Raw genomic sequence first — 16,815 nt, 5'->3', positions numbered from 1 at the left:
GTCTCCCACTCTGTTGATTTTGCTATTAACTTCACATGGCCAAATTCAAAAATTTTTTTTCACTTTTCATTATACTTGATCTACTTTCAGCATTTAAAACTATGATCACTCATCTTTCTTGCAACTCTCTTTACTCATAACTTCTGATAAACTGTTTTCTACTTGTACCTCTTTAAACATTGCCTTTTGGATTCCTATTTGGCATTACTTATTTACTTGTTTAAAATTTATGTTAGATGATTACTTTTCTGGCCGTTTATTTGATTACCTCACACTAGGTAAACTTAGGCATGCTGATGGATGCCTCGAGGCATCACTATCACCTGAACAATTTTCTAGTCTTTAGATCCATATTTGCAGTTGGCTTTTGGATATCTCTGTTTAGATATCCTAGGCATCTTAAATTTAATTTCTCTACTTCTGTAGTCACTGACATAATCTTGATTATTTTTTTGTCTAGATTATTTCAACAGCTTAAATTATGTAACTTTTGGTTAGATAATATATTGACATGGCTCAAAAAATATAAAAAGATACACAGTGAAAATTCTTCCTAAACCTGCCTCTTATTTGCCCAGTTTAGCTTTCCATCTTTCTCTGTTGTTACTAGTTTTTAATTCATTTTTCTAGTTTATTCATGTATGTATATATTTCTACATATATAGACTCTTGTTTTTCTTCCTTTTCTACAAAAAGGTAGCATATTACACACTTTCAGAGTGAACTTTTCTCCCTTGTCTTTTTACCTCTCTCCTTCCAGTACTGTCCCCCTCCCCAACATTTCAAGATTATCTCCTATAAAGCAAATATGATTGTTATTTCCCAATCTCCTATAGTGTTACTTAACTGTTGGTGCAGTGAAAATTCTTTTGTCAGGTCCACAGTATTTCCACTCTCACACATGTGCACAGGGTATGGCTGGGTAACCTCCCCCACCGCCCCCCGGCCCCAACAATAAAAAATTTAGTTCTGTAGTTACATAGTAGGGTCAGAAATTTATGGTGGTATTGCTCTAGAGACAAGTAGAAATTATAGCTGCCCTAACATGATGTAAATTTTTCTTTTTCCATCTGTCTTGTCCCTACCCCTCCTATTTTCACTTTCTGCACTGTATCCTCCACATAGCCATGAATAGACAGATAACCCCAAAAGATTACTTCAGCATTTTATTTTCAGATGCTACAAGTGCTTTTCTGTTCTCTGACTCCCAAAGCGCAGAGTATTTGTTATCTTCTAAAAAAAATTTTGCTCTGATTTTAGTATAGTGCAGGCCTACTCATTTTTGATAATTAGGGAAAGAAAGAAAGATAACTGGAAAAAAAAAATCCATAATCCAGGGCTTCCCTGGTGACGCAGTGGTTGAAAGTCCGCCTGCCGATGCAGGGGACGCGGGTTCGTGCCCCGGTCCGGGAGGATCCCAGGTTCCGCGGAGCGGCTGGGCCTGTGGGCCGTGGCCGCTGAGTCTGCGCGTCCCGAGCCTGTGCTCCGCGGCGGGAGAGGCCACAGCAGTGAGAGGCCCACGTACCGCAAAAAAAAAAAAAAATCCATAATCTCATGCAGAGATATCCAAGTAGTATGGTAGTAGTGTTAAGATCATGGGCTTTGGAGTCAGACGGACTAGATTTATGCCTGTGCAATTTTATCTCGTAAGCCTCAGTTTCCTCATGTGCAAAATGTCATGGAGCTCTAATAACGTGCCAAGTAGTGTCAGGTGCTTAATACAGAGGAATACATCACTTCACCCTCTCAACAGGACAATGAAATTAGAGGTACTATTTTAATCTCAATTTTTTTAATGAGGAGGCAACTTGAGGCAAAGAGGTTTAATGATTTGTTCAGGGTCACATAAAAATGGGTAAGCCAGGTTTTGAACCCTGGGCTCTCCAGAGATGATGTTATTTATTTATGGGCTCTCCAGAGATGATGTTATTTATTTATTTATTTAGCTGCATCGGGTCTTAGTTGCGGCATGCAGGATCTTCATTGCGGCATGTGGGATCTTTCGATGCGGGGTGTGGGCTTCTCTGGTTGTGGCATGTGGGCTTCTCTCTAGTTGTGACATGTGGGCTCCAGAGTGCACAGACTCAGTAGTTGTGGCGCACAGGCTTAGTTGCTCCGCGGCATGTGGAATCTTCCCGGATCAGGGCTTGAACCCCTGTCCCATGCATTGGCAGGCAGATTCTTAACCACTGTGCCACCAAGGAAGTCCTTGGTGTTATTTTAGGATAGGAGAAAGTGAAATAGCATCAATATGGTAGGATTAGGAAGTATATTATCAATAATAAGGACACTATTCCCTCATGTTTGGATCATTTCTGAGGTTCATTAGTTTCTGCTATTGTATGTGTACGTTTTAACCCCCGTAGTTCCTAGCTGATTCCTTTTGTCTTTAAAATTAGGATAGCGTGGACTTCCCTGGTGGTCCAGTGGTTAAGACTCCACGCTTCCACTGCAAGGGGCACAGGGTTTGATTCCTGGTTGGGGAAGTTCCGCCGTGCTGTGTGGCCAAAAAAAAACAAATTAGGATGGGGTAGTTTAGATGAGCTGTATCTCTGTACATGAAAGTTTCATTTCACTTAAGACTTTCCAGGGCTTCCCTGGTGGTGCGGTGGTTAAGAATCTGCCTGCCAACGCAGGGGACACGGGTTCGAGCCCTGGTCCGGGAAGATCCCACATGCCATGGAGCAGCTAAGCCCGTGTGCCACAACTACTTGAGCCCATGTGCCACAATGACTGAAGCCCGCACATCTAGAGCCCGTGCTCCGCAAGATGAGAAGCCACCGCAGTGAGAAGCCCGCTCACCGCAGTAAAGGGTAGCTCCAGCTCGCCGCAACTAGAGAAAGCTCGTGTGCAGCAACGAAGACCCAATGCAGGCAAAAATAAATAAATAAATTAAAAAAAAATAAAAAGGACTTTCCAGAAGCTTTTTTTATCTTCACTTCTTTGGCAACATATGATTAATATTTATGGATGTTTGAGTGCTTTTGGCGACTGACTTTTGGGGGGAAGTGCTAGTTTTCTCAGCCAAACACACTCCATCCTTTGTGTTTCTTTGATATATGGATAATGTATGTCAAAATATATTTCTTTTGTCCTTTGCACAAATAGTTGTGCATTATAAACCGTAAGAGTATTGATATTTTACTCATATTCAAAGACTCCTAATTTCTTTGGACCAACCCTGTGCATTTTAATTTACTTTTCTCACTTGTGTGTGTTTATGTGTAGAATTTTCATCACCTATTATTATTTTTAAAAGATTATTTTTGGCTGTGTTGGGTCTTCGTTGCTGTGCGCGGGCTTTCTCTAGTTGCGGCAAGCGGGGGCTACTCTTCGTTGCGGTGTGCAGGCTTCTCATTGTGGTGGCTTCTCTTGTTGCGGAGCATGGGACCTAGGCGCACGGGCTTCATTAGTTGTGGCTCGCAGGCTGTAGAGCGCAGGCTCAGTAGTTGTGGCGTCCAGGCTTAGTTGCTCCATGGCATGTGGGATCTTCCCGGACCAGGACTCAAACCAGTGTCCCGTGCATTGCAGGTGGATTCTTAACCACTGTGCCACCAGGGAAGCCCCTCATCACTTATTTTATTTTATTTTTTTTACTTATTTTTAATTGTAAGATCTGTGATGCAAAGAAAAGAGGGTGTACCCAGTATATGGACACTTAAAATAATAAAGTCAGTATTCATATATTTAGCGACCAAGCTTAATAAAGAGAGCATTTTGCCCATACCTTTGACTCTTGTGTGCCTCCCTTTGAGCACATTCCTCTCTTCACCTGAGGGAGAAACTGCTGAATTTTGTGTTAATTGTTCTTCCTTTACTTCTAAACAGTATTTTATTTAGTTGTGGCTGTTTTGAACTTCATGTGAATGGAGTAATGCTGTATTGATTTTTTTGATTTACATTTTGTTTTTGAGATTCATCTATTTGATGCATATAGCTGTAGTTTATTAATTTCTTTTGTTCCATGATTTCAGCATTTGAATTACACCAGTGTCCATTCTCCTGTTGATGGCCATGTAGATTTTTGTCTGTGTTTTGCAATTTATGAACACTTTTGTGAATATTCTTGTACATTTGCAGGAATTCAGCTCACTACTAATCAAACTGCTGGGGTTGCTCCAAAAAGGGTCATAAAATCAATTTAGTGGGGAGCAACCAGCATTAAAAAATGAACTAGAGCAGAAAAAAATTGACAGTGCAGTTTTAGTATTCTGTGTAGTGGGGTTGCAGTATAAAACATATTTCTTAGAGTGGTTCGTGGTCAAAAAAGCTTGAGAAATGTTACTCTAGGATATGTACGAAGAGGTGGAGTTGCTGGGTTGCCAGGGAGGCCACTCCTTTTTTAGAAGTGGTTATTTCACTTTACTTTCCCACCAGTGAATGGCTTTTTTGCTCTACATCCTTACCCAGTGCTTAGTATGTCAGTCTTTTTAAGTTTAGTCATTTTGGTAGTCTCACTGTGGTTTTTACTTTGCAATTCCATGATTACTAATGATGGTGAAACCCTTTTTGTATATTTATAGTCCATTAAGATTTTCTTACTTGTGACTTGCAGATGGCTTCTCTGTGTCAGTGGTTCATTTTTTTATCCTTTTAATGCAAAGTTCTCAATTTCACTGTAGTCAAAATTTTCAGGTGGGTTTTTTTTGTTCTCAGGGTTTTTTTTTTTGGTGCTTAGTGTTTTTTGCAACCTGTTAAATCTTTTACTAACTTGAGGGCATGAAATGATTTTCCTATAAAAGAATTATTTTTTTTAACTGCTTTTTACATTTAGGTCTGTAACCAACTCATCTGGATTTGATTTTATGTATAGAATGAAATGGGGGAAAAACGTATTTATTTTACGTACATTATATATTTATATGTTTTATACATATTGTACACATAATGTATATTACATATTATGTTAAAGAGGAACATCCAGTTACTTTAACACCATTCTTTCCACTTTTGCTGTACTGTGCCACTGTGTCATGAATTAGCAGTTTCATATATGTGTATATTTGTTTCTGGACTTGCTGTTCTGTTCTTTATGCCGATACCAGTTTTAAAATTACTCTAGCTTCTACTTTTCTTTTTTACTCTAGCTTTTTAAAGTCTGGACATATGTCAGATAAAATTAGTATTTCCCTCTTGTCTTTTTCTTCTTTTTAATATTTTGCCTCTTGCTCTTTGCATTTGATAACCATTTAGAATCTTATTGTTCCATGAAAAATCCATTTAGTGTTTTGATTAGTTTTGCATTGATTCTGTAAATCAATTTGAGACATCTATTTACAGTTTTGAATCTTTCAATCTATGAACATAGTAATGTCTAGTTGTTAGGTTTTCTTTTTTAATTCTGATAAAATGTATACAACAAAAAATTTACCATTTTAACTATCTTTGAGTATGCAATTCAGTTCAGTGGCATTAAGTACATTCATAATGTTTTACAACCATCACCAGTATCTATTTCTGGAACTTTTTCATCATCCCAAACAGACAGTCTGTACCCATTAAAGAAATCCCCCTACCACCCTCTCCCCAGCCCCTGGTAACTTCTAGTATTCTAGTTTCTATTTTATGAAATTTGTCTGCTATAGATGCCTCATTTAAGTGGGATCATGCAATATTTGTCCTTTATTTCACTTAGTTATTAAAGCATTTAATGTTCATCCATTTTGTAGATGCGTCAGAGTTTACTTTTTATGGCTGAATAATAGTCCATTTTATGTATGTACCACATTTTATTTATCCATTCATGCTTTGATGGACTCTTGGATTGTTTCTACCTTTTGACTATTGTGAATAATGCTACTATGAACATTGGTGTACAGGTATCTACTTGAGTCCCTCTTTTCAGTTTTTTTGGGATATATACTAGGAGTGAAATTGCTGGATCATATGGTAATTCTATGTTCAACTTTCCAAGGAACTGCCAAAATGTTTTTCACCATGGCTGCACTGTTTTACGTTCCTATTGGCAATGCATGAGGGTTCCAATTTCTCCACATCCCCTCCAGCTCATTTTTTTGATAATAACCATGTTAATGGTATGAAGTGGTATTACCTCCTTATGGTTTTGATTTGTATCTCCCTAATGGTTAGTGATGCTGAATGTCTTTTCATGTGCTTTTTGGCCATTTGTAAGTCTTTGGAGAAATGCCTATTCAATTCTTTGCCCATTTTGTATTTGGGTTGTTTGTCTTTTTGTTGTTGAATTGTAAGAATTCTTTATCTAGTTTTGGATCTAGACCCTTATCAGATATACGATTTACAAATATTTTCTCCTATTCTGTGGGTTTTTTCATTCTTAGGCTGATGTTCTTTGATGCACAAAAGTTTTAATTTTAATGATGTTCAGTTTATCTATTTTTGTTTTTTGATGCCTGTGCTTTTGGTGTCATGTCCAAGAAATCATTGCCATATCCAGTGTCATGAAGATTTCCCTTACATTTTCTTTCTCTCTCTCTCTTTTTTTTTTTTTTTTTAACATTTTCTCTTTTAAGTGTTTTTTAAGTTTTAGCCCTTAACATTTATTTAGGTCTTTGATCCGTTTTGGGTTAATTTTTGTATATGGTGTAAGGTAAGAGTCCAACTTTATTGTTTTGCATGTGAATATCCAGTTTTCCTAGCATCATTTATTGAAAAGGTGATTTTCCCCCATTGAATGGTTTGGCGTCCTTATCAAAAGTCATTTGACCGTAGTACGTGCAAGGATTTATTTCTGGGCTCTCTATTCTCTTTGATTATGTCTGCCTTTATGCCTGTACAGACCACTTTGGTTACTGTAGCTTTGCAGTAAGTTTTGAAATCAGGAAGTGTGAGTCCTCTGACTTTGTTCTTCATTTTCATGATTTTAGTGTCTATTCAGGGTTCCTTGAGATTCCAAACGAATTTTAGGAATAATTTTTCTATTTCTGCGTAAAATGTTCTTGGGATTTTGGTATCAATTGCATTGAATCTGTAGATCACTTTGGATAGTGATGACATATTACCATTCTTCCAGTCTGAACTTATATTTATTTGTGTCACTTTTAATTTTTTTCAGCAACATTATGTAGTTTTCAGTGTATAAGTTTTTTGCCTCTGGATAAGTTTATTCCCAAGATTTTCTTTCTTTCTTTTTTGATGGTCTTATAAATGCAGTTAATTGTTTTCTTAATTTTCTTTTCGGATTGTTCGTTTATAATTATATTTTATTTATTTATTTTATTTATTATTTTTTGGCTGCATTGGGTCCTAGTTGTGGTATGCGGGATCTTCGTTGAGGCGTGTGGGCTTCTCTCTAGTTGTGGTGTGTTTTCTCTTTCTAGTTGTGGTGCACGGGCTCCAGAGCGTGTGGGCTCTGTAGCGTGCAGTGTGCAGCCTCTCTAGTTGAGGTGTGAGGGCTTGGTAGTTGCGGTGTGCGGGCTTAGTTGTCCCGTGGCATGTGGGATCTTAGTTCCCTGACCAGGGATTGAACCCACGTCCCCTGCATTGGAAGGCGGATTCTTTAACACTGGACCAGCAGGGAAGTCCCTACAATTTTTTTTTTTTAATCAATATTTTTTTTTAAAAAACTTTTTATTTATTTATTTATTTTATTTTTGGCTGCATTGGGTCTTCGTTGCTGTGTGGGGTTTCTCTAGTTGTGGTGAGCGGGGGCTACTCTTTATTGCAGCGCGCAGGCTTCTCATTGTGGTGGCTTTTGTTACGGAGCATGGGCTCTAGGCGTGTGGGCTTCAGTAGTTGCAGCATGCAGGCTCAGTAGTTGTGGCTCATGGGCTCTAGAGTGCAGGCTCAGTAATTGTAGTGCATGGGCTTAGTTGCTCCACGGCATGTGGGGTCTTCCTGGACCAGGGCTCGAACCCGTGTCCCCTGCATTGGCAGGCGGATTCTTAACCACTGTGCCAACAGGGAAGTCCCCTACAATTATTATTATTATATTTTTAAATAAATTTATTTATTTATTTATGGCTGCATTGGGTCTTCGTTGCTGCGTGTGCGTTTTCTCTGGTTGCGTCAAGCAGAGGCTACTCTTTGTTGTGCTTCACGGGCTTCTTATTGCAGTGGCTTATTTTGTTGCCGAGGATGGGCTCTAGGCATGCAGGCTTCAGTAGTTGCAGCACGCACACTCAGTAGTTGTGGCTCACGGGCTCTAGAGCACAGGCTCAGTCGTTGTGGTGCACGGGCTTAGTTGCTCTGCAGCATGTGGGATCTTCCCGGACCAGGGCTTGAACCTGTGTCCCCTGCATTGGCAGGTGGATTCTTAAGCACTGCGCCACCAGGGATGTCCCTACAATTATTTTTAAATTAAACCTTTTGTGTCAAATGTAGAGTCACATACAGGTGTAAGAAATAATATAATTACTATTTACCCAGTTTCCATTTATCCATTTTCCCCAATGCTAATAACATCTTGAAGAACTGTAGGATGGTATCCCCACCAGGATATTGAAATTGATGCAGTTAACAAACAGAATATATCCATTACCACAAGGATCCCTCATGGTACTCTTTTTACAGCTACACCTGTTTCCTTTCTGCCCCCAGGCTTAGTCCCTTGTAACTACTTATATATATATATTTTTAATTATTGTTTTTTGTTGAGGTATAGTTGATATATAATATTATGTGAGTTACAGGTGTATAACATAGTGATTCACAGTTTTTAAAGGTTATACTTCATTTATAGTTATTATAAAATATTGGCTATATTTTCTGTGTTGTGCAATTATATCCTTGTAGCTTATTTATTTTATACATAGTAGTTTGTAGCTCTTAATTCCCTACCCCTGTCTTGCCCTTCCCCACTGGTAACCGCTAGTTTTTCCTCTGCATCTGAGTCTGTTCTGTTTTGTTATATTCATTAATTTGTTTTGTTTTTTAGGTTCCACATATAAGTGAAAGCACACAGTATTTGTCTTTCTCTCTCTGACTTGTTTCACATAGCACAATACCCTCCAGGTCCATCCATGTTGTTGCAAATGGCAAGATTTCATTCTTTTTTATGGCCAAGTAGTGTTGCATGGTATATATATATATACATGTATATGTGTGTGTGTAATGTATGTGTCACATCTTCTTTATCCATTCATGTTGATAGACACTTAGGTTGTTTCTGTATCTTGGCAATTGTAAATAATGCTGCTGTGAACATTGGGGTGCAAATATCTTTTCAAATTAGTGTTCTTATTTTCTTCAGGTGTATATCTAGGAGTAGAATTGCTGGGTCATATGGTAGTTCTATTTTTAGTTTTTTTAAAAACCGCCATACTGTTTACCACAGTGGCTGCACCAATGTACCTTCCCATTAACGATGCATAAGGGTTCCATTTTCTCCACATCCTCACCAACATTTGTTGTTTGTGTTCTTTTCTTTTTCTTTTTTTTAAATTTTTAAATTTATTTTTGGCTGCGTTGAGGCATCGTTGCTGTGCACAAGCTTCCTCTAGTTGTGGCGAGCGGGGGCTGTTCTTTTGTTGCTGTGTGCGGGTTTCTCATTGCAGTGGCTTCTCTTGTTGTGGAGCATGGGCTCTAGGCGTTTGGGCTTCAGTAGTTGCAGTGCGTGGGCTCAGTAGCTGCTGCTCATGGGCTCTAGGGTGTGTGGGCTTCAGTAGTTGTTGTGCTTGGGCTCTAGAGTGCAGGCTCAGTAGTTGTGGCGCACGGGCTTAGTTGCTACATGGCATGTGGGATCTTCCTGGACCAGGGATCGAAACCATGTTCGATCCCTGCAGTGGCAGGCGGAATCTTAACCACTGCGCCACCAGGGAAGTCCTTATTTATTTTTAATTTTATTTTTGGCTGCGTTAGGTCCTCACTGCCACGCATGGGCCCCCTCCAGCTGCGGTGAACGGGGGCCACTCCCCGCCGTGGTGCGCGGGCCTTTTACTGCGGTGGCCTCCCCGGCCACGGACCATGGGCTCCAGGCACGCAGGCCTCAGCAGCTGCAGCATGCGAGCCCAGTAGCCGTGGCACGCGGGCTCCAGAGTGCAGGCCCAGCAGCTGTGGCGCAGGGGCTCAGCCGCTCCGCAGCACGTGGCGTCCTCCTGGACCAGGGCCGAAACCTGTGTCTCCTGCATTGGCAGGCGGACCCCCAACCACTGCGCCACCAGGGAAGTCCGCATTGTTGGTTTTTACAAATATGTGTAGGAACTTCCCTTGTGGCGCAGTGGTTAAAAATCCGCCTGCCAATGCAGGGGACATAGATTCGAGCCCTGGTCCAGGAAGATCCCACGTGCTGCGGAGCAACTAAGCCCGTGTGCCACAACTGTTGAGCCCGCTAGCCTGCGCGCCTAGAGCCCGTGCTCCGCAACAAGAGAAGCCACCGCAACAAAGAGTAGTCCCTGCTTGCTGCAACTAGAGGAGGCCTGCACGCAGCAATGAAGACCCAAAGCAGCCAAAAAAAGTATATTTTAGAATAACCTGTCTTTATCTGTCCAAAAATCTTGCTAGAATTTTGATAGGATACCATTAAACTGAATATCAATTTGTGGAGAACTGACATCTTTACTCTGTTGAGTGTTCTAATCCATGAACGTTCTGTGTTTTTCCATTTATTTAGGTCTTCCTTGTTTTTTTTTTTGTTGTTGTTGTTCAGTTTGGCATAGTTTTCAGTCTATAAGTCCTGTGCATGTTTTGTGGATTTATAAGTATTTAATTTTGTGGGAAGCAATTGTATATAATGTTGTATGTTTAATTTTGGTGTCCACGCATTTATTGGTAGTGTTTCGAAATAACAACTGATTTTTATATGTACCTTGCATCCTATGACCTTGTTGAATTTACTTATTCTGGGAGTTTTATTTTCTGATTATTGTGTCATCTGCAAATAGGGTTATTTTTATTTCTTCCTTCTCAATTTATATGCCCTTTTATGCTTCCCTAATTGTTTTGACTAGAAATTTCAGCACCATGTTCATTAAGATTGTTGAGGGTGGACATACTTTTTTCTGACCTTAGGGGGAAGGCATTCACTCAGTGATGCAAATCACTAAGTAGGATGTCACTAAGTAGGTTTTTTTGTAGATGTTCTATATGCAGTTGAGGAAATTTACCTATTTTCCTATTATTCTCAGCTTTTTGAAAGTCATGTATGGGTGCTGAATTTTGTTAATTATTCTGCATCAATTGATGCATGTAATCTTTTTCCTTTAGCCTGTTAATATGGTAGATTACATTCACTGATTTTGCATTTTTTTTTCTTTTCTGCGATATGCGGGCCTCTCACTCTTGTGGCCTCTCCCGTAGCAGAGCACAGGCTCTGGTCACGCAGGCTCAGCAGCCATAGCTCACGGGCCCAGCCGCTCCACGCCATGTGGGATCTTCCCAGACTGGGGCATGAACCCGTGTCCCCTGCATCGGCAGGCGGACTCTCAACCACTGCGCCACCAGGGAAGCCCCCAGAGAGCTCTTTCTTACTGTACTTTTCAGTTCTAAAATTTCCATTTTGTTCTTCCGTAGATCTTCAATTTTTTGCTAAAGTTTTCTAGTTTTCATTTTTATGTTCATAATTGTGTGTTGAATAATTTTTATCAGCACTGCTTTAAAATATTCATTAGATGATTCTAACATCCATGTCAGATGTTAAAATTACAAACATCTTGGAATCCCCTGGCAGTCCAGTGGTTAGGACTTTGTGCTTTCACTGCCAAGGGTGCGGGTTCAATCCCTGGTCGGGGAACTACGATCCCACAAGCCCCACTGCACAGCCAAAACCCAAAAAACACAAACAAAAAGATTACAAACATCTCAATGTTGATTTTTCATTGAAACTTGAACATTTTTGTATTATGGGACTTTGCATCTTTTATAAACCTGTTTTACCTGGCTTTCTTTCTCTGACATTTGTCTGACGGGAAGAGTGAGGACACCTTCTCCTTATAGCAGGTAGGGGTGAAGTTCAGGTTTCCTACTTGGCCTCTGTTGACATTTGAGGGAAACTGCTTATTAATGCCAAGCAGAGTTCGGAGTTATGGCTCCATACTTGATCTCCACAGTGGATGTGGCCTCATTTAACACTGTGTTTTGGTGAAAGGCCTGATTCTGTGCTTGACTTTTACTGATACCATACCAGTGAGGACAGGGTGGGTTCCCTCATTACTGCCAGATGGGGGTGGAAGTCCAGGCTTCCCGTGTTGTCTTCATCAATAGTATGGGGAAAGGTGCTCATTACCTGTTAGTGAGGATGAAAGTTCTGATTCCTTACTTGACCTGCTCTTACACTACTCCAGTGGGAGTCTTCAGCTGATTTATAGAATCACAAAGGTGGATGTCTAGGTTTGTTCCCCACTTGACCATTGCAGGAGTGGGTAGCGTCAGTTTTTCCTGTGATGAGCAGCTACTGTCTAACAGTTTTCTTTCTACCTATTATGCCCTCTTCCTGGTCCTTTGTCTAGAGAGAGAAGCCTTTCATTGGGACTTTTTTTTTGGGCTCTGCTTGGTGGTGCTTTTGGGTTGCTGAATTCTTCCATACCAAGAGTGAGATATATTAGGCAAAAAGAAAGTCCAGGGAGCTCACTGCCATGTTGGTTTCTTGGGTCCTGTGGTCTCTAGTTAATTTGCCTTCTCACCACCTTTCAGAATATATTTATTTTATTTTTAGTGTTCACAGTTTTTGCTTGTACTTAGTAGGAGGAATAGGAAAAAGTACTTCTTTCTATTCCATCCTCCCAGAAATGGATGAAGTATAGCCTTTGATTTCATCGTTCACTGTATTGTTTTTTTGCGGCATGCGGGGTCTTACTTCCCTGACCAGGGATTGAACTACGCCCCCTGCAGTGGAATGGCAGAGTCAGGGAAGTCCTTTGTCTTTTCTGTTTTATATTACATTGATTTCTGTTCTGATCTTTATTCTTTGCTTATCTAGGTTTGTAAGGTGCAAGGTGAAGTTATTGATTTGAGTTGTTTCTTTTCTAGAAAACAGGCATTTAGTGCTATAAATTTCCCCCTCATTTATTGCTTTTAACTGCCTTCCACAAAGTTCAGTAAATTTTTTTTTTCATTTTCATTTATTTAAAAATACTGTATATTTTCTTTTTGGATTTCTTCTTTGACCCATTGGTTATTTAGAGGTATATTTGGATTCCAAATATTGAGATTTTTCCATCATTTATTTCTAAATTAATTACATTATGGTCAGAGAAAATTCTTTTTATGACTTAAAATCTTTTAAATATAAGAGATGTTTCATGGTCCGAATATGATTGGTCTTGGTAAATGTTCCCTATGTCCTTGAACAGAATATTGTGCTAGTTTGTATTAGTGTTCTATAAATGTCACTTAACATCAGTTTGGTTGATGCTATTTTTCTGGTTGATAGTATTGTTCAAGACTTCTGTATCGTTACTGATTTTATGTTTATTGGTTCTATCAATTATTGAGAGAAGTTTGTTGAAATCTCCAAATATAATTGTGGAACTTTTCTTCTTATAGTTCTGTTATTTTTACTTTATGTTTTTTGAAGCTGTTATTAGGTGAATAAATGTTTTGGATTTTTCGTATCTTCTTAATGAGTTATACCCTTTATCTTTGAGAAATGATCCTCTTTTTTTGGTGATAATATTATTGATTTTAAATTTAAAAATTTTATTTTGTTTAATTTTTGGCTGCATTGGGTCTTCATTGCTTTGTGCAGGCTTTCTCTAGTTGCGGCGAGTGGGGGCTACTCTTTGTTGTGGTGCGCGGGCTTCTCATTGTGGTGGCTTCTCTTGTTGCGGAGCGCAGGCTCTAGGTACCCAGGCTTCAGTAGTTGTGGCACATGCTCAGTAGTTGTGGCTCGCAGGCTCTAGAGAGCAGGCTCAGTAGTTGTGGCGCACTGGCCCACTTGCTCCGCGGCATGTGGGATCTTCCTGGTCCAGGGCTCAAACCTGTGTCCTCTGCACAGGCAGGCGGATTCTTAACCACTGTGCCCCCAGGGAAGTCCCAATATTGTTGATTTTTATTAATTCTACTTTATATGAAATTAATATAACCATTTCAATTTTCTTTGATTCTGCAGTATGTAATGTAATATGTCCTTTTTCTCTGGCTGCTTTAAAGATCTTTATTTCTGGTTGTAGGCGATTTGATCATAATATGTTTTGGTTTACATTTCTTCATGTTTTTATTGCTTGGTGTTTATTTAAAGAGTGCTTTGTCTTAGCTGTTAAGTTTTCATCAAATTTGGAAAATGGTTGATGTTATTTCTTCAAGTATATTTTTCTGTATTATCTCCTTTGTGGCTTACGGGCCTAGCCGCTCCGCAGCATGTGGGATCTTCCCGGACCGGGGCACGAACCCGTGTCCCCTGCATCGGCAGGCAGACTCTCAACCACTGCGCCACCAGGGAAGCCCCTCTATTCATTTTTTAAAAGTACTTTTTTCTGTTTCATTTTGGTTAGTAACTGTTACTTGGTTTCATGTGCTGTAAATCTCATACAGTATGTTTTTCCTCTTAGACCTTAATGATTTTCATCTTTAGAAGTTCACTTTTTTTAATTTGATGTTTCTACTTAACAAGTTTAATATTTCCTCTGTCTCCTTGAACATATGAACTGTATTCATAATAATTGTTTGAAAGGACTTGTATACTAATTCTTCTCTTTTCAAGATTGACATTTCAAGGTTTGAATGGTTTTTGTTTTATTATGGCGTATAATTTCCTGCTTCTGTATATGTCTTTTTTTTTTTTTTTTCTTTTAGTTGTTGTGAATTTTATCTTTTTTTTTTTCTTTTGGAGCAGAGAAAAATTTATTTCAGGGCCATGCAAAGAGAACAGGCAGCTCATGCTCAAAAGACCCAAAGTCCCCAGTGGCTTTCAGGGGAGCAGTTTTAAAGGCAACATTTGGGGGTGAAGGCTGTAGGATTCATGACTTTCTTCTCATTGATATGTTGTGAAGTAACAGTGTGGTGTTTTAGGAATCTTAACCATCAACTTTGTGGTCCGAACAGTCTGGGGTCTAGTGCTTGTGCTCAGCAGGTAGTCGCCACCCTCCACCTGAGTGTGGGGGTCTCAGTTCCTGTAGAATGACTGGTTTCAGGACTTAATGAAGCTCAGGTTCTTGATGTCTCATCGCAGAAAGAATTCAGTGAGAGACAAAGTGATAGGTAAAAAGTGGATTTATTTAGAGAGAAACACACTTCACAGGCGGAGTGTGGGCCATCTCAGAAGGTGAGAAAGGCCGTGAATTTTATCTTGTTAGATTCTCTGTTTTATAAAGTATGCCTAAAAATATTTTTGGACTTTGTTCTATGACATGGTTAAGTTACTGGAAAACAGTTTGTTGCTTTTGGGTCTTGCTTTTATGTTTTGTTTGAATGGACCAGAGCTAGGTTTAGTCTAGGTTAATTTTTCCCCTCCTTCTGAGGCATTATGCTTCTTAGTACTCTAATGCAGTATGAATTAGTTGGTTTTCTATTCTGGCTCTCGAGAACAGCCATTATTTGTATCCTTGTGTGAGGTGTGGGTGCTGTCACTTCTAAATATTTGGTGGTTCTTTCCCTGGCCTTGAATAGTTCTCTCACACCCAAGTGCTGATTAGTTACTCAACATATTGTAGGGTGAGCCTCTGTAGATCTCTTCATTTTTCTCTCTCTCTCCAGCTTTCTACTCAGTGCTGGTCTCCCTTGTGAGCTCTAGCCACCTTGGCTTCCTTGGACTCCCAGCTCCATTTCCTCAACTTGGGGAGCCCACAGGTTCTGCCTGGGTTCCTTCCACGGCCTGGAGACTCTCAAGGCAGTAAGCTGGGCAAATGTATGCTTGTGTTATTTGTTTCTTGTCTCCCAGGGATCACTGTCTTTTGTTACATGTCTAAAATCCTCAGTATTATTGTTTCATACATTTTGTTAGGTTTTTATTATTTCATGCAGAAGGCTAAATCTGGTCTCTTTCATTCCATCTTGACTGGAAGTGGTATTATTGTGGTTTTATTTTGTGTTTTCATATTGACCAGTGATATTGAACACATTTTAATTTGCTTATTGACCATTCATGTGTTTCTCTTGGGAAGAGTTTGTTTAAAGCTTTAGCCTTTTTCCTTCTTTCTCTCCTTATTTTTTCTTTGTCTGTTTTTTCTTTCTTTTTTTTTTTTTGCATTGCAGAAGGTCCTTATATGTCTTGGATACCAGTCCTCTGTTAGATAAGTGTTTTGTAAGTACTTTCTCCAAGTCTGTTTTTTCCTATTTATTTTCTTAACTGTGCCTTTTGATGAGCAGAAATGTCTAAGTCTGATGAAGTCTAATTTATCAGTTTTTTCTTTTATAGTTATTGCTTACTGTGAGCTAAGACACTTTTGCCTAACCCTGAAGTCATGAAGGTAATTTCCTTTGTTTCCTCTAAAACTTTTTGGTTTTGCTAATTTATATTTAGGTCTGTGATGCATCTCAAATTAAGTTTTATAGGTTTTTTGCATAATTGTTTCTGCACCATTTTATGAAAATGTAACTTAAAAAAATATTTTTTGGCTGCATTGGGTCTTCGTTGCTGCACGTGGGCTTTTCTCTAGTTGCGACGAGTGAGGGCTTCTCTTGTTGCAGAGCACGGGCTCTGGGTGCGCAGGCTTCAGTAGTTGTGGCATGTGGGCTCAGTAGTTGTGGCTCACGGGCTCTAGAGTGCAGGCTCAGTAGTTGTGGTGCATGGGCTTAGTTGCTCTGTGGCAACTAAGAGAAGATCTTTATGAACTGTATTCATAATAATTGTTTGAAAGGACTTGTATACTAATTCTTCTTGTCATTTCAAGATTGACCTTTCAAGGTTTGGTTTTTGTTTTATTATGGGGTATAATTTCCTGCTTCTGTATATGTCTTTTTTTCTTTTAGTTGTTGTGAATTTTATCTTTTTTTTTTTAAAGGGATCCCACCAGTTGTGGTATC

The 16,815-nt window shown here is 39.4% G+C and overlaps 1 protein-coding gene across 15 annotated transcripts in view; it reads left to right on the top strand.

Annotated features, from left to right (window-relative positions):
* Positions 1-16,815, top strand: part of MLLT10 (MLLT10 histone lysine methyltransferase DOT1L cofactor) — a 250,590-nt gene that overhangs the window by 18,058 nt on the left and 215,717 nt on the right. The window lies entirely within an intron of this gene.

The sequence above is a fragment of the Orcinus orca genome, chromosome 2, assembly GCF_937001465.1.
Source record: "Orcinus orca chromosome 2, mOrcOrc1.1, whole genome shotgun sequence".
Taxonomy (NCBI): Eukaryota; Metazoa; Chordata; class Mammalia; order Artiodactyla; family Delphinidae; genus Orcinus; species Orcinus orca.
The sequence above is the reverse complement of the archived record's forward strand: the minus strand, read 5'-3'. Positions and strand labels throughout refer to the sequence as shown.